Genomic DNA, 18,962 nt, shown 5'->3' with positions numbered 1-18,962 from the left:
TATTATACTCTACTATTATTGTAGAGCTGTCTATTTCTTTCTTCAGTTCTGTTAGAGTTTGATTTATGCATTTTGAGGCTCTTTCACTGGGGGCATAGATATTTATTATGGTTTGTCCTCTTGTTCAATTGACCCCTTAATCATAATATAATATTCTTCTTTTCTATTATGCTGGCTTTTGCTTTAAAGTCTGTTTTATCAGAGATTAAAATTGCCTTTCTTGCTTGTTTCTGATTGTCATTAGTTTGATATATATTTTTTGCATCCTTTGATTTTTAGTCTGTATTTGTCTTTGTGTATAAGATGTATCTCTTTTAAACAGCATATGGAAAGATCCTGTTTTCTTATCCATTCTGTTACCTCTGTTTCTTGATTGATGCATTTAATCCATTAATATTCATTATAATTATCAATAAGCATGAATTTATTGTCATTTTGCAGAGTGGTTTTTTTTGTTTTTTTGTTTTTTTTTTGTGATGCTGCTATTTTCTTTGTTCCACATAATTTTCTTTGCTGAGTTCATTATAGGTTTTGTAGGTTTTCTTTTCATTTTCTTCATTTCTGTTGTTAATGTCCACTAAATATTTCTGATTTCCCTCTTTTTAAATTTTATTGTGAAGGTGTGTTCATTTTCTTTGAGGTTACACTGTAATTTATTTTTAAATTCCCCCTTTTAAAGCAGTTAGTTTCTTTTATCTTGAAATCTATTTGATTTTCTCACCATTTGGAAGTTCTATATCTACGCTTTTCCCTCTTTTTGCTTTGTAATTAATTTCATTATAAATTGATATTTTTGATTCCCTATATTCAGTCTTTTAAGTTTGTTTAACTTTAAATACTTCTATATCTGGATTTAGTTCTGTGTGGTGTTGTCAAGTGTGTTAATTTCAGGTTGTTGGTTCTCAGTCCAAAGAGTATCCTTCAGTATTTTTTGTAAAGATGATCTTATTATTATGAATTCCTTTCATTTCTATTTGTCTGGAAATGTCCTAATTTCACCATTGTATTTATTTGATGCACATCTTTGCTGGGCATATGATTCTTGGCTGACAGTTTTTTTTTCTTTCAGAGTTTTGCATACGTCATTCCATTGCCTTTTTGCCTGCATGTTTTCTGTTGAGAAATCAGAATTTAGCCTTATTGGTTCTGCTTTATAGGCAACTTTTTGGTTTTCCTGAGCTGCTCTCAGAATTCTTTCCTTTTCTTTGGTTTTAGAAAGTTTGATTATGCTATGGCTTGGTGATTTTTTTCTTGGGATCTATCCTATTTGGTGTTTGTTCGGATTCTTGTATGCTTATCTTCTCATCTTTCATGATAATAGGGAAGTTTTCTTCCAAGAACTGTTCAACAATTTTCTCTGTTTTTTCATTGTCTCTTCCTGTTCTGGAATTCCAGTTACCTGTGTTATTCCTCTTCGTGGTATCCCACATAACTCTTTGATTTTCTTTGGAATTTTTCATCCTTTTTTTTTTCTGACTGTTCTTCTAGCTTACTAGTATTGAGAGATTTATCTTTAACTTCACTAATTGTTTTAATTTAATTTTTTTTTTTACAGTTAGTTCAGTGTACTGTGCCCATGTAATTACCTTATTAATTGATTTTGTAGCTGCTTGGTTGACCACTCTGAATAATAATACCCAAATTCATATGTTGTTGTTGTTGTTAAGTGCTTTTGAGTTGATTCCAACCCATAGCAACTCTGTACAGGGATTTCGAGACTGTAAATCTTTACGGGAGCAGACAGCCTCATCTTTCTCCTGTGGAACAGCTGGTAGTTTCAAACTGCTGATCTTAAGGTTCGCAGTCCGATTCATAACCACTACGCAGTAACAAACTGCCTGGAAAAAGGAGTTGAAGAACAAAATCAAGCATAAAATCAAGAGGTGTAGAGGAGGCCTTTGCTTTTGCAGAACTCAATAAGGAACGGGATGAGAGAAAACATTGGAGTTGAGAGCAAAGGAAGACTAAAGTGCACTAAGGAGGAAATCACCTAGCTTGTGGTCATGAATAGAGTGGCCACAGGGTGGCAGCATTGTCTTAACTGCTGGGAACTCTGGTTGCCCGCCCTTAGTTTACTTAACACTACAAGCTGTTTCTCAGGATTGCTCCATATTGATTTTCCCAGTGATCCTAAGGAAACAACACCAAATGTTTGGAATCAAAAGTGACTCAATCTGAGGAGAGGTGTGGCGTGAAGGCACCATCTTTATCCCTAGAAACGGCATAAGCTTCAAGCTATTTGTGGTGGTGGATCAATTTGTTTCCAAACCAGATACTGATAATTAAAGAAAATGATATACTAGAAAAATGAACAAAAACATAAGTCCAATTTATTATTATAATCAATATATATCGGGCTGCGAACCTTAAGGTCAGCGGTTCGAAACTACCAGCCGCTCCGCGGGAGAAAGATGAGGCTTTCTACTCCCGTAAGGATTTACACCCTCGGAAACCCTGTACAGGGTCGCTATGGGTCGGAACCGACTCGACGGCACTTAACAAACAAAAAAAAACAATATACAAATTTAAAATTGCTGTTGTTGTTAAGTGCTGTTGAGTTGGTTCTAACTCATAGCTACCTTGTAAGGAGCTCTGGTAGCATAGTGGGTTATGTGTTGGGCTGTTAAATGTAAGGTCAGCAGTTCAAATCCACGAGCTGTCTTCTAGGAGAAAGATCAGGCTTTCTGTTTCTGTAAGGATTTACAATCTCGGAAACCCTATATATGAGTTGGAACCAATTTGACAGCCATAACTATCACCACCAAAATGTTTCTGAGGAGCAGTTGGTGGGTTTGAAACACTGACCTTTCAGTTAGCAGCCCAGCTTATTTTACAGTGCCACACAAGGACACATTTCAATAAATGTGAGCAGAATAACTTAGAAAAAAAGAATTTTAAAAACTCTATAGGTCTTTTGAAAATGTGTATTCTTGTTAAGTGCTATCAAGTAAGTTCTGACTCATAACAACACTGTATAGGGTTTCCAAGGAGCATTTGGTGGATTTGAACAGCTGACCTTTCGACTAGCAGTTTAGTACTTATCCTACAGCACCACACCAGGACTCAGAAACTGTATGTATAGAAAATTAATAAAAAGAACCACTATTTCTATCATTATATTTCACAATTGTAATTTTAAAAGTAATGAAGAAGATAGAATGCTTTCTTTATTTAACAAACCTCTTGAAAGTGGTTTCTCCACTATGAGTGTTATTAAAACAGAGTATAGAGGCAGTTTAGATATACAGTATATCTTGCCTATATTATCCTCATTCAACCTAGATTAGATAAAATAATAATCAAAAAGCAAGTTAGTCTGTCACAATAAAAACCTTGAAACTGGATATATTAACATGTATTAATATGTGTATTTAAGATGTTAGTATATCCATTTTCAAGGTTTTTATTGTGACAGACTCTAAAAATTTGCTTTTTGATTGTTAATTTACCTAATCTGAGTTGAATGATGACAATGTATGCAGGGTACACACCTAAACTGTTTCTGTGCTCTGTTTAATAACACTCACGTGGCACTGTGGGTTAATGAGCTGGACTGCAACGTCGGTTTGAACCACAAGGTTGGCAGTTCACGCTCACCACCTGCTCCTTGGAAACCCCATCACAGGGTCACTATGCCTCGATGGCAGTTTCAAGAGATTTGTGGATAAAACTACAAGAAGAGATTTTAAAGTAGTTTCGACAGCTCAAGATACAGGCAATGTCCTGACTCCAAATGAGATCCGTTCTCATGTGTGTCTTTAAGTAAGTCAGAAAAGGTGCTCATGGTTCTTATTTAACCTTTTCTAGGATTTAAAAATCACAAGTGCAGCAAGTGAAAGTGATCATGATGATTTGTTGCAAGATGGGGTTGGTTCAGTCTTTCAAAGCAGATCTGCATTTATATAACATTAAAGGGCAAGAATGAGTAGTCTATGAGTGGAACCTGGGACAGCCTGTATTCATTTTTTATTTTTGTTTTAAATGGAGTAAGTGGTGGGGTATTTTCAAAATTCTTTGCCATTGTTTCAATAGCTAATTTCAACAATTTACCTTGCAAACTTACATTTGCATTAACGTCAAATGAATGAAATGGGTTCTTGTTTGTTGAATTGCCTATGCATGAATCTTCTTTTGATGTAGAGAACACATTTTAAGCATTCCAGCAATTTTGTGAAGTAGCTGATGATCACTTTTCACAGGTGTATAATCTAAGATCATTACCTATTTAATTGGTAGTTGTTGTGAAGTGCCATTGAGTCAGTTCCAACTCATAGTCAACCCTGTATAGGGTTTCCGAGGGAGTGGCTGGTGAGCTTGAACTGCCATCCTTGAGATCCAGACTGACCTTGCAGTCCAGCGCATTAACCCACAGTGACACACCAGGACCATCTGTAGAAACTCTGTTCTTCCAAGCTTCTAATTTTTTTTTAAGTCTTTCAGTCATCTGCCATTGAACTGGTTTCTTTTGCTTAGCACAGTATTTTTATGGTCTGTCCATGTTGTAGCAGCTATCAGTACTTCAGTCCTTTTATTACTGAATATTGTTCCATTAAGGAGCTCTGGTAGCGTAGTGGCTATGTCAGGCTGCTAACCTCAGGGTCAGCAGTTCAAGACTAACAGCTGTTCCGCAGGAGAACGATGAGGCTTTCTGCTCCTGTAAAGATTTACAGCCTCGGAAACCCTATACAGGATTGCTATGGATTGGAACCACCTCCACGGTGCCACCACCCACACCATGGAAAAATATGTTGTTATTTCTTCCTTGCATACAAAATTATGATTATTAAAAATACTGAGGATTTCAGACACATGAGGAAACATGACTGTCCAAGACATACCTTAAAATTATTTGACCCAACTGGTTTCTTATCCCCCAATTTATTCAATAGTTCAAATATTCTATGCAAAACTTTTTTTTTGATAGCTGCTGTATCTCAGCATATAATAACAGTTGCATGTGGTAAGCTTCCATATTATCACATAATAAGAAAAAAATTCAAATCTAATGCACCAGTGTTGTTGTTGGTTAGGTGCTGTTGAGCTGGTTCTGACTCTCTAGGGCTTCTGAGGCTTAAAATCTTCGTGGGAACAGAAAATCTTATCTTTCTCATGCAGAGTGGTTGGTGGGCTTGAACTGCTAACCTTGTGGTTTGTAATCCAGTGCTTATCCTACAGAACCACCACATTCCCAATGCACTAGCACTCATGTAATGTAATTCATAGATTTTACTATGCCACATAGTTCAAATGATTTTTTTCTTCACAGTAAGACTTTTTGAGGACAGAAGCAGTGTTTTGCTTTATGTTCTGACTCAAGCCCCTTAATTTGAGAGTTTACCCCAGAATAACTTTTTCTTTGTACAGCTGTGCTATCAGAACCTTCTCTTATACAAACTTTAAACTCTAAACCAACTTTTCTGATATTGATTACATATTTAGAGGTCAAAGCAATATCAAATTTCGACAACTTTTCTGAATACTGTAATTACTTAATTTGTTGCACAGTTTCTGAACTCACATTGGTTCACAGACCACTGTTTGAGTGAGGCTGCTTATAAATCCTTGTTATTGTTCTTGTTAAGTGCCGTTAAGTTGGTTCCGATTCATAGCGACCCTGTAGAGGGTTTCCAAGAAGCAGTTGATGAGTTTGAACCACTGACCTTGTAGTTCAAACCAACCTTACCGTCCAGTGCTTTATCCTACAGAGCCACACCAGGACTCCATTAAAGTCACTGCTGTTGTTGATGTTAAGTGCTGTTGAGTCAGTTCTCGACCCATGTTGTTGTTGTGAAGTGCTGTCGAGTTGATTCCGACCCATAGAGACCCTGTATAGGGTTTCCAAGGAGTGGCTGATGAGCTTGAACCCCCGATCTTGTGGTTCAAATGGACCTTGCAGTCTAGTGCATTAACCCACAGCAAGACACCATGACTCTATTTAAGTCACTAGGAGGCAATAATTCTATCAAGGCAGTATCAAAGTAAGGTTTATTCTTCTGGTTTATAACATAAGTGATGAAGATCTTAAATAAAATACCACTTGTTGAACAGAAACTAATGTTTATAGAGTTCCTGCTCTGTGCCAAAAATTTTATATGTTTTACATCTCTTAGAGGTGAACATTGTTATAATTTCCATTTTCTAGAAAAAGAAACAGAGGCTTAGAATGTTCAATGCTCCATGTCACCTAGTTTGTATTGACAGAGCTGGAATTTGAACCCAGAGCATTATTTCACAGGAGGCCATATTCTTTCCTTTGCCATCATTTCTCTATCACAGCCTACTTTTTGAGCAAAAGGAAACAAAATTATTCTATATTTATGTTATAGTCTTAAAATAAAAGGAAAAATCACGTTTTCAAAGTGAGACAATAATAAAGTTAAGGGACCAAAATATAGTAACAATGAGAAGGTGATGGGCATATATAGGGAACAGCTGAAAAGGGTTCTGGCAAAGTAGATATGTTCTAAAATCAATTTTACTGAGGTGTAGTTATGTACAATAAAATGTTCATATATGTTGCCTCAGTCAAAATTTAGAACTTTCCAGCAACCCCCAAATTCCCCTCTGATCCTTAGTCACGCTCTGGCTAATACCATCTGTTTGGTATCAATATAGATTAGAATTGTTTTTATGCTTTTCAGAGTTTCATATAGATGGAACCATAATGTATAAAATTTGACTTTTTTTTTTTTTTTTACTCTTTTCCCAGTTTAATGTTTTTGATATTTATTCATGTGATTGAGCATATTACTGTATACATTTTTTAATTTCTGAGTAATATTCCGTTGTATGAATAAGTCAGGTATTTTTTTATCTATCCATCTGCAGATGAACATTTGGGTTTTTCTAGTTTGGGGCTATTATTTTAAAAAAGCTGCTCTGAACATCTATATTCAAGTCTTCATGTGGCCATATGCTTTCATCTCTCTTGACCAAGTACCTAAGATTGGAATTGCTTGGCTACATACTAAATAGTTAATGCATGTTCAACTTTCTAAGAACTGTCAAACTGTTCTTGAAAGTAGTTTTTTATCATTTTACATTCCCACCAGCAACGTATGAGCACTCCAGTTGCTCCACATCCTTTCCAGCATTTTGTATTGTCAGTGAAAGGAAACATTTTAACATTGATTTAGAAAGACTGTTGTTGTTAGGTACTGTGGAGTTGTTTCCAAGTCAGCGACCCTATGCACAGCAGAATGAAATAGCGATCATCTTGTGCCATCCTCACAATGTTATGTTTGAGTTCATTGTTCTGGCCACTGTATCAGTACATCTCACTGGGGATTTCCCTGTATTTTGCTGACATTTGCAAAGCATAATGTCCTTCTTCAGGGACTGGTTCCCCCTGACATGTTCAAAGTGCAAGAGATGAAGTCTCATCAACCTCCCTTCAAAGGAGCATTCTGGTTGTACTTTTCAAACACAAATTTGTTTGTTTTTCTGGCAGTCCATGGTACTGTCAATATTTTTCTCCTACCCCATAACTCAACTGTATCAATTCTATGGTTTTCCTTATCCATTGCCCTGCTTTGACATACATATGAGGCAATTGACCATGGGTCCCATCAGGCACATCTTAGATCTCAAGCTGACATCTTGCCCTTGAATACTTTAAAGAAGTCTTAGCAGCAGATTTACTTGATGCAATATGTTGTCTGATTTCTTAGCTGACACTTCCATGAGCATTAATTATGGATCCCAGTAAAATGAAATGTTTGACAACATCAATCTTTATTTATCATGATGATATTTATTGGTACAGTTGTAAAGATTTTTGTTTTCTTTACATTGGGTTGCAATACATACTGAAGACTGCAGTCTTTGACCTTCATCAGTAAGTATTTGAAGTCTTCTTTGCTTCTAGAAAGCAAGGCTGTATCATCTGCATATCTCAGGTTGTTAGTGAGTCTTCCTCCAATCCTGATGCTACATTCTTCTTCATATAATCTAGCTTTTCAGATTATTTGCTTAGCATACATGAAGAAAAATATTACTATAGTGCACACTTTTCCCAATTTTAAACCATTCTGTATCCCCTTGTTCTCTTCAAATGACTACCTCTTGTTCTGTGTACAGATTCCTCAGAAGCCTAATTAAGTGTTCTGGAATACCCATTCTTTACAATAATCCACATAGACAAATGTGTTTGCATAGTCAATAAAGCACAAGTAAGCATTTTTCTGGTATTTTCTGCTTTCAGCCAAGATCTGTTTGATGCTAGCAGTGACACCCCTCATTCCATTTCCTCTTCTGAATCCAGCTTAAATTTCTGGAAGCTCCCTGTCAATGTACTGCGGCAACCATTCAAAAATGATTTTCAGCAAAATTTTACTTGTATGTGAAATTAATGATATTGTTTGATGTCTTCTGCATTCCATCGAGTCACCTTTCTTTGGAATGAGCACAAATATGGATCTTTTTTAATCAGTTGGCCAGGTAGCTGTCTTCCAAATTTCTTGGCATTGACAAGTGAGTGCCTCCAGTGGTGCATCAGTTTGCTGAAACATTCAAGTTGATATTTTGTGAGTTCCTAGAGCCTTGTCTTTTGCCAGTGCTTTCAGTGTGTAGCTTGGACTTCTTTCTTCAGTACCATTTGGTTCTTTTTTTTTTTTTTTTGGTGTCATTTCCTTTATTAATTTTTTTTCTTTTTTTAATGTTTTATTGTGAATTATGTGATAGTTTACATGGGAGAACATTGCTTTTACATTCATTCTATCGTATATTGTATCATTTTCATGGTTATAATCCTCTCCATGCAATCCTTCCCCCATGCCCCCCAGGTCTTCAGCATACACTCGCTCTCCCTCTCTGGATCTAAAGTCTCCAGCTGCTCCATCGCTCCACGTCATCATCTCTGGCTCCATTTCAGGCATCACTGCTTCTCTGGGTAGCGTCCCGCTCTCTGCTCTTCTCCCTTGATGGTCCTAGGGACCTCCGCTCCTAGACTGAAAAGTTAATCACTCCCCTCCTTGCTATAAAACGTCTACCTTTACATTTCCAACCCTCACAATCAGTCCTGATAACAATTATTCACTATTGTATCACAGGAGACCCATCTGCATTTCATTGCATCAGCCCCGGCTAGTCAGATTGAATACTACACACTGGAGTATCACTGGTTCTTGATCATATGCTACCTCTTGAAATGACTGAACATCAACCAGTTCTTCTTGATACAGCGACTCTGTATCACTGCCATCTTCTTTAGGTGTTTCCTGAATCATTTGGTATTTTGCTTATAGAATCCTTCAATATTGCAACTCAAGGTTTGAAATTTTTCTGTCCTATCAGCTTGAGAAATGCCAAGCATGTTCTTCCCTTTGGGTTTTCCACCTCTAGATCTTTGCACATTTCATTTTAATACTTGACTTTTCTTCTCTAGTTGCCCTTTGGTATTTCCTGTTCAGCTCTTTTATTCCATCCTTTTTTTACAATCACTTTATTTTCTCTATGCTGAAGAGCAAGTTTTAGAGTTTCTTCTGACATCCATTTTGGTCTTTTCTTTTTCTTTCCTGTCTTTTTAATGACCCTTTACTTTCTTTCTCTATACTATATGTCTCTATAGTCTCTAATCTCAAGGTCAAGGAACCCTGGTGGTACAGTGGGTTACGAGATGGAGAGGTAACTGAAATGTCAGCAGTTTAAGTCCACCAGACATTCCATGGGAGAAAAAGGAGGCTTTCTGGACCCATAAAGATTATAGCCTCAGAAATTATACAGGGTCTCTGTGAGTCTGAACCGACTCTATGACACACATCCACCATATTCAAGGTCATATTTTGGCTCTTGTGGACTTGTTTTAATTGTCTTTAGCCTTAGCCTGAACTTGCACATGAGCAACTGATGGTCTGTTCTACAGTTGGGTCCTGGTCTTGTTTTAACTGATGATATTGAGCTTTTCCATTATCTCTTCCCACAGATGTAGTCAGTTTGATTCCTGTGTATTCCATTTGGTGAGGTCCTTGTATTTAGTTGCTATTTATGTTGTTGAAAAATATTTGCAGTGGATATGTAATTGATTTTTCCAAACTTTATCATGCAATCTCCTGCATCATTTCTATCACCAAGGCCATGTTGTCCAACTGCTGATCCTTTCTTTTTGTTTTCAGCTTTCACATTCCAGTCACCAGTAATTATCAATACATCTTGATTGTATTTTTTGTCAGTTTTAGACTGAAGAAGTTGATTTTTGTTGTTAAGTGCCATCAAGTAGGTTCCAACTCACAGCGACCCTGTACAGGGTTTCCAAGGAGTTGCCGGTGAGTTCAAACTGCCAATCTTGCTGTTAGTAGTCCAGTAGTTAACCTACAGTACTACACCAGGACTCCGAAGAAGTTGGTAGAATTCTTCAATTTCATCATTATTGGCTTTAGTGATCAGTGCATAAATTTGAATAACAGTGGTATTAACTGGTCTTCCTTGTGGTGGTGGTGGTGGTTATGTGCCATGGAGTTGGTTCTGACTCATAGCAACCCTGTACAGGGTTTCCAAGGCTGTAAATCTTTACGGGAGCAGAAAGCCTCATCTTTCTCCCACGGAACAGCTGGTAGTTTCAAACTGCTGACCATGTGGTTCGCAGCCCAATTTGTAACCACTATGCTACCAGAGCTCCTCCTTGTAGGCGTATGGATATTATCCTATCACAGACAGCATTATACTACAAGATAGATCTTGAAATTCTCTTTTTTTACTATGAATGTGATACCATTCCTCTTCAATTTGTCATTCCCAACATAGTAAGCCATATAATTGTCTGATTCAAAATGGTCACTAATAATAGTCCATTGCAGTTCACTCATTTCGAGGAAATCAGTCTTTATGAATTCCATTTCATTTTTGGTGACTTCCAATTTTTCTAGTTCATATGTTTGCAGCTAGCTGTTTCTTCTCATTTTGAGTTGTACCCCATCAGAAAATAAAGTCCCAAAAGTTTTGCTCCATTCAAGGTGAACTCTACTTGTGTGCCTTCCAACCTGTATTATGTCAGAAAATGTTTGCTGCTATTCATAAGGTTTTCAGTGGCTAACAGTTCAGATGTTGTCCTTATTCCTAGTCTGTCTTAGTCTGGAAGCTTTACTGAAACATGTCCGCTTTGAGTGTTCCCGCTGGTATTTAAAATACCGGTGGCATAGCTTTCAGAATCACAGCAACTTACAAGTTACCTCAGTTGGGCAAACAAACAGACGATTGGTAGTTAGAAAGACAAGTCTTTTAAAACTGGTCACTCGACAGGAAGAGCAGTGTTTGTGTCTTTTTTTTGTGTGTGTGTGCATATGTTATTGTTGTTATTAAGCGCTGTCTAGTCGGTTCTGACCCATAGAGACCCTGTATAGGGTTTCCGAGGAGCAGATGGTGAGCTTGAACTACCGATCTTGCAGTTCAAACGACTTTGCAGTCTGGCACATTAACCCACAGCACCACACCAGGACTCCATTTGCTCATATAATACCCAGTAAATATTCAAGGACACCATGTTTATTAAGAAATTTGCTATTTAGCTCGTCATTGCTTTCTGCCTTATTGTCCAACGTCTTTCTAATAGAGTCACTGGTATTGCTTAGCTGTGGGCTTAGGTCAGCCGATTTTCCAATTAGAGCAGAATATATGGAATGCTAAGAGAAAGAATTAGGGCCTTATTTTTTTCCCCATGAACTTTTTGAAACCCCTTCATCTATGTTGAAACTTTTCATTTATCCTACATGTTTCTTAATTTCCTTCAGTGGTGTATTCTGGGTGATTTCTCGAGCTCTATTATCTAGCTTTCCACTTCTTCCTATAGGATGGTTAATCTGTTGTCAAACGAACTTACCGAGTTTTAAAAATTCAGTGATTATATAATTTCTTGATGTTTTATTTTGGCATATATTTTATTTCTGTCTACTCTTGCTTATGGTGGATTCTTCCTTTGGGTGCTATAAAATTTTGTTTTGCAAGTTACGTTTGTAGGGATCCAGTGTGACCTGCACTGAGGATGTAGCGCTCTAGGAAAATTCTTCTCAATCGTTGCACATTAGAACCACCTTGTGAGTCTTTAAAAATCAGGATGGAAGGTTCAATTCTAGACCACTTAGCTCAGATGGGATGGGTGTGAGGCATCCATGGTTTTTAAAGCCCTCAGTCAGGATTCATGATCTTTTTTTTATAGAGAAGTTGCCCTGCAATTATACAGGTATGGTAAGTCTATTTCTGTTACTGCATCACTTAAATATTAATTTTTCATCTCTGGGTTCCTGAACTACATAGGTTATATCAATTTGAACCCTTTGTTTGGGGTGTGATCTTTTTCTACCAAGAGTCTAGGCTGAAATAGACAGACTCCTTGTCATCTTTTTCTTTTTCCCTCCCCACCCCCCCGCCACTAAAAAAAAATAACTTAACTGTTTGAGGGTTTATGGGGGTAGGAGGTCCTTACTTCCAGCAAATCCAAAGCTTCATCACCTATTTTCATATGTCTATAAAAACCCCAGCTCTTAGCTACCAGTGTTGATAATACTCTCTGGGCAGCCTAAATATCAGTGCCAATGCAACACTTCTCTGTATATGTTCTCTGGTTTAGATCCTCAGATTTCATTGATTTCTGTGTACACTCAGCTATGCATTTGGAATCTTTATTTTATCCAACACTTTTAGGTTTTTCTGTGTATTTAGATCACAATATCAGTAGAATTAGAAGTCTTATTGTTACTGTGAGGCTGGGCTTTCATGGCCATGCCGTACCCTTTGGATAAATTACTCTGGTGCTGATACCTGCCTGAAGCAAGTGTTAACTGCTGTGTCTTGCAAGTATACCTATGAGGGATAGGCTTTTGGATCTTGTGCATGTCTCCTTAGCCTGGCCTATTTTTGGCTTCATTTCACTTCAGCTAATCTATGTTGCCAAGGCCCACCAAGCCTTGAATACAAGCTTACCTGAATTTTGTCAACCTCTGTTCTTTCTTTCTTCTCCCTCCTCCACCCCACCCCCCAGCTTTCCAAGCCTCTGTCTTCATTGACTTGCCAAACTCAAGTCTGGTTTCAGTTTATTTCTCGGACTCATCTTTCCACAAAGAACTCTCTATCCCTGACTTGGGGGCTTGTAGTAGAGTTTACAGTAAGGTGGGAATGAGTCCAACACAGGATTCAAATTTCTAAGATGCCCAGATGGTCTTAGTAAAATATTCCTAACTTTCTACCTCATTTGAAAGCACATTTTACTTATTGAGTATGTAAATTGCAGGATTTTCTACTATATGTTAATAATATTTGTATCTGTAGTGTTAATTAAGGATGAACACTTGAATCACTCATTTGTCAGAAGGAGGGAATTTACAATTGAGGATACCCTTTTGATATATTTCCATTAATTTAATTCACAACTAGTCATCTCCCTGTATACCATATAAAACCAGCTGTGGTTGGATTGTGGCTATTCTAGTCAGTGCAACCCTTTCATTCAGAGATCCCATGAGGAATCTGGGGTTGGCAAAAAATAAAAGCATCCAAAGAACTTTTGGCAGTCTTGGATGGATCATTTAGCCCAGTTTGGACTTTTCTATCTCTTTTAGGAAGTCTTTTTGAGATTACCACTAAAACACCAGTCTTTCTCAGAGAGTTAGTCCTGGCCCTGTACCAATCATATTAGCATTTGGTTATGAACATGACTCTGAGGATTAAAGAAGTTATCTGGGAGCAAAAGAGCATCATGTACTGGTCCATAGAGGAATTGGTGGGTTGGGTGGTTGGGAGGTAGTCAGTAGTCTTGTAAAATCTTTTATCGATCAATTGCATTCCTTGGGGTTCTTGTTAGTACCCTTCTTTCAATATATATATATATATATATATATATTTCCTTATTTGGATTTCTCGTCTTCTGTTGTCTCTTCCATTACTTGGTAGTGTCCTCAAAAGGAGTTAGAGTTCCTTCCAGACGTTGTGTTTGGAGATTATTGCAATCTATCAAAAAGGATTGACCAAACCCAGTTGAAAGCTGCTTTTACACATTAATTCCAGAAGCAGTCTTAGTTCTGTTTTCATCTGATCATCAGAATAATCTAAAAGGAAACCATCAGAGCTGATTATACAGTCCAAGGTGATTTTATATGATTTTTTCTTTGCTTCTTTATCTCACATAGGGTACTCAGGAATCTTGCACTGTGGAGGAAGCTAATGTAAATTTTAGTTATGATGGGAAAACCTGGGTTTTAGATTTTATTTTGAAGGTGAAACCTTTTAATGTCTATTGCTATTATTATTAAGTACTGTCAAGTCGATTCTGACCCATAGTGACCCTGTGTCCAAGGAATAACTGGTGAGCTTGAACTACCAACCTTGAGGTTCTAAAGGTCTTCACAGTCCTGTGCATTAACCCACAGCGCCACACCAGGACTCCTTAATGTCTATAAGAACACATAAATTAAGTGATTTTCTTTCTGTTTTCACTGTATTTCCATTAGTTTTCCCCTTCCTGCTTCCCTTTATCCGTCTGCCCATCCCTCCCTTCTATCTATCTTTCTTGGTAGCTCAGAAAGTACCTAAATCTTTTGGTAGATGAATGTTGTTGAAGGGAAACAGTTATTCCTAATACCAAAATATGGTTTAGAATAATGAAACCTCAAGTTTGGAAAGAACCTTAATATTTGTCTCTTTTAGCCATTGAATACTTGAATGTCTTCTAGTCCAGTGATAACCTATGATGGGACACATACAGTGTTGAGAACTCCCTTTGTTCAAAGTAGCTTATTAGAGCATTGAACGGCTCTGACTATTACTTAGTCATTATCATTGTAGAACTAGAGGAAATCACAACTTGTTTGAATCGCCTAGACTTCCTTCCATTGTTCTTAAGATAAGAGCAAGACTCATCTATGCTTTGCATTTTCCTCCTTTTAATCAGGATTCTTCTATAAATCTGGACCAACATGTTCAGTAATTGTGGCCAGGCATCGTCTAGTTTCTCTCATGGCACAGGAGACAGTTGTTCATGGAGGCAACTGACTCTCCTTCTTCCTCCGTTGCTCCAGATGAATAGAGACCCATTGTGCTTTGGATAGCTGCACGCAAGTTTTTTACTTAGTTATTTTTATATATCGCTGAAATGTATCTTTAGTGTCTGTCCACTGCCCTTCTCTCTTTGGGACCATATAGAACAGTACTTTTCAGACTCATGTTTACTGGCTCTCAGTGGTCAAAAATGTTTGAAAGCAGCTGAATAGAGTATGTCCATCTTTCCTTCCTTTTGGCCATCCAAATGATTGAGCCATTCTCATCCCCTACCACATCTTTTCTTCTGTAAGTGAAACATGTTCATTTCCTTCACTAGCCTATATGTAGCATGGTCTCACATATCCTTGCTATCCTTAATATACACCAATGTACCTAGTTTGTGTGAATAACATAGACTTGGAATTGTCCTCTTCTTGGTTATCAGAATGCGCTTAAGTGCAACCTGAGTTTATGCTACATCTGGAGAGATTATATATCGTTGTGGTCAAACGTATACAACCAGGGGCCAGGGGTACTCACTGGCTTGGGAAGCTGTCTGTATTTAGTGCAAGCTTTATGGCAAGTTATTTAATCTGTCTATGCCTCAGTTTCCTCATTTGTAACAGAAGGATAATAATGTCTCATAGTGTTTTTATGAATATTCAATGAGTGAATGTATGTAAAGCACTTACAACACTGCCAGGCTTTTGGTAGTCACTAGTGAGCTAATATAGTTTGAAAACAGTTACAGTAAATTGTTGGTTCATTGAACTTTTCATCAATGACAACATGTAGAGCCTTTCATGTGTGCTATAAATAATGTGGCCATATGTTCTAGTTTACCCAGGGAAGTCCCAGTTTGCAACTGTTGTCTTGGCTTAATTATTAATAATGTCCTCTTTTACTCCCAAATGTGGTCAAGATAGGACCTCAGGTTTGGTGATTCTAAACCAAATTTTTGTAGTAGGGATCGTTTTCCCAGTAGTATGCCACTCTAGCTAAATGCTGCATCTTTTCTCACTTGTACTTGACCCATTTTGGACTTATGTGTAAAACCTTCACTTTTTTTTTTTTTTTTCTTTTTTCATACTGAAACTTTGTCCAATTCTGTGCATGCCCATATCTTTGCCAACTGGTAGAACCAAGGTTCAAACCAGAGTTCCCCTATCTCTGAAGACTGGGTTTTTTCTCCTGGATCCACCTATCTGCGTTTGATTTTACCCATCATTTTGTTCTATAAAGACCCTTTGGATTCTGATTCTGTCATCCAGGATATTTACTAATTCTCTTGATGTTGTATTATTAAAAAGTTTTTCATTCAACAGTTCAACAAATATTTTCATGAACTCCTTAGAGGATGCCAGACCCTGTTCTAGGAGCCGGGGTTCAACTGAGGATGAGTCAGTAAATCCTTTCTCTTAAAGGAGTGTCCTTTCTTCAAAAGTGTTGGGTACCAGAACAGGACGTCGGTATGGCTAGTCAGTACATGTTGCCTTCTAGATTAATGCTGCTGTTATTGTGTGCCATTGAGTGAATTTCGACTCATAGTGACCCTGGGTAAGGTTTCTGAGGCTGTAAATCTTTACAGGAGCAGAAAACCTCATCTTTCTCCCTTCAGATTAATATAAATCCATTAAGAAATAGCATTTTATAATATTTCAACAGGTATTAAGCCTATCTAGGAGTCCTGATGTGGTGCTGTGGGTTAATGCACAGGACTGCAAAGTCAGTTTGAATTACAAGGCTGGCAGTTGAAGCTCACCAGCTGCTCTTTGAAAACCCTATACTGGGCCATTATGGGTTGGAACCGACTTGATGGCATTCAACAACAAGAAGTCTATTTGTATTATCACAAACTGGATTTCTCCTTCTTGTTCAAAGGACATTGTCAGAGTCTTTGTCTTGATATATACTATTCTGCCATATTTCCTAGATTTTTAAGTCTGTTGGGAAAAATAGAAAATATGTTATTTGACCCAACTCATCCTTTGTTGTTGCTGCTAGCTGCCACTGAGCCAACCCCTGACGTTCTAGAAACTCTGCTGAAACCTGTTCAGTATTATAGCAAGATGCAGCCTCCACTTACAGATGGGTGGAACCTGCACATGAGGTTCTACTTAGTCTGGGTTTTCTAGAGAAGCAAAACCAGTAACATATATATGTATATAAAAAGTAGAGAGAGAGATATTTATGTCAAGGAAATGGCTCACACAGTAGTGGAGGCTGACAAGAGCCAAGTCTGTGGGCCAGGCACCAGACTGTAGGCTGCTGGTTTATGTAATTTCAGGGACCTCATGGGACTGCAGGAATGGGCACATCCTAAGATTTGCAGGTCAGATGGTAGGCTGCTGGTTGATGTTATAAGAATTGGAGATCAGAGCATGACGAGTCGGATGTAGGATTGAGGAGAGAGAAAGCTTTGGCAGAATATACATATGTACTGGTCCCAGGCCACATTCTCAGTGAAACTAGTTGCCTTTCAAATTGATAGGTTGCTCACATTAGATTACACAGTGGAAGATGATTATATTATGTATGTTATACTATGAAGAGCAATTAGTCCAGTGTCTACCAATCCACTGAGAATCATAGCCTAGCCAAGTTGACACATGGCATTAACCATCATAGATACATTGGCCTGGTCTCCCTCCTAGAAGGCAAGAATTCTGCCACTAGACAATTTTTCATAGTTCATCTGTAATAACTGAAAAGTGACTCATGGTGGTCCTATGGCCTTCTATAAAGTGACCATATATTTTAGTTGTCTGATCTAAGAACTAGCTTTTGGTTTTGTTGCTTTTCTCTGTTCTGTACCTGTTTTCAATTTCAATGATTTTTGCTCTGACTTTTATTGTCTTTTTTCCTGTTTATTTTGGATATGCTTTGTTCTTTTCCCCCTAGTTTCCTAAGGTAGAAACTTCTACTATTGATTTTATTTATTTTTCAGTGCTGTGAATTTCTCTCTAATCATAGCTTTCACTGCATCCCACAGATTTTGACAAGTTACATTTTATGTTCATTTAGTTTAAAACATGTTTTATTTTCTCCTGAGATAGTTCTGTTCAGTTTAACTCTATCCTTACTGATTTTCTTCCCACTGCCAATTACTGATAGACGGGTCTTGATGCCTTTTATTATAATAGTGAACTGATCTATTTTTCTCTGCAATACTATACTAAGTTTTCACTTCATCTATTTTGATTCTCTGTTGTTAAGCACCTACACATTCAGGATTGTATATCTTCTTGTGAAACTGACTTGCTTGTTATTCTGGAATGCCTATCAGTATCCCTGAAAGGGTTCTTGCTTTAGTCTGCATTGTCTGAAACTGAATGTAGCTGCTTGAACTTTCTGTGATTAGTGCTCTTTAAAATTCTTATTATAATAAAATGCATATGACAGAAAAATTTCCATTTTAATCATTAAAAAATTTTGGTCAAAACATTTGCCACTGTTTTTTTTCTTGTATACTTCAGTGACTTAAATCCTACTCATTATGTCATACAACCATCACCACTATTTCCAGAACTTTCCATCACTTCACACAGAAACTCTGTTCCCCATTTCCATCTCCCATCAGCCCTACCTCTAATCTTTCTATCTCTATGGATTTGTCTATTGTAATGATTTTATATAAGTGAGATCATACAACATTTGCCCTTTTTGTCTGGCTTATTTCACTCAGCACAATGTTTCCAAGTTTATTGATGTATCAGAACTTTTTTCCATTGTAAAGCTGAGTTGTTGTTGTTATGTACCGTGGAGTCGGTTCCGACTCATAGCGACCCTGTACAGGGTTTCCAAGGCTGTAAATCTTTACAGAACATGGAATGTACGAAGTTTGAATCTGGGAAAATTGAAAGTTGTCAAAAATGGACTGGTATTGGCCATTTTGAATCTGACAACCACATGGTTTACTATGCAGGGAATGACAGATTGAAGAGGAATGGTGTTGCGTTCATTGTCAAAAAGAACATATCCAGATCAGTCATGAGGTA

General features: G+C 37.5%; 1 protein-coding gene across 1 annotated transcript in view; it reads left to right on the top strand.

Annotated features, from left to right (window-relative positions):
- Positions 1-18,962, top strand: part of RGL1 (ral guanine nucleotide dissociation stimulator-like 1) — a 381,962-nt gene that overhangs the window by 36,273 nt on the left and 326,727 nt on the right. The window lies entirely within an intron of this gene.

Source organism: Chrysochloris asiatica, unplaced genomic scaffold (assembly GCF_000296735.1).
Source record: "Chrysochloris asiatica unplaced genomic scaffold, ChrAsi1.0 scaffold00203, whole genome shotgun sequence".
NCBI lineage: Eukaryota > Metazoa > Chordata > Mammalia > Afrosoricida > Chrysochloridae > Chrysochloris > Chrysochloris asiatica.
Note: the sequence above shows the minus strand (reverse complement) of the source record. Positions and strands in the feature narration are given on the sequence as shown.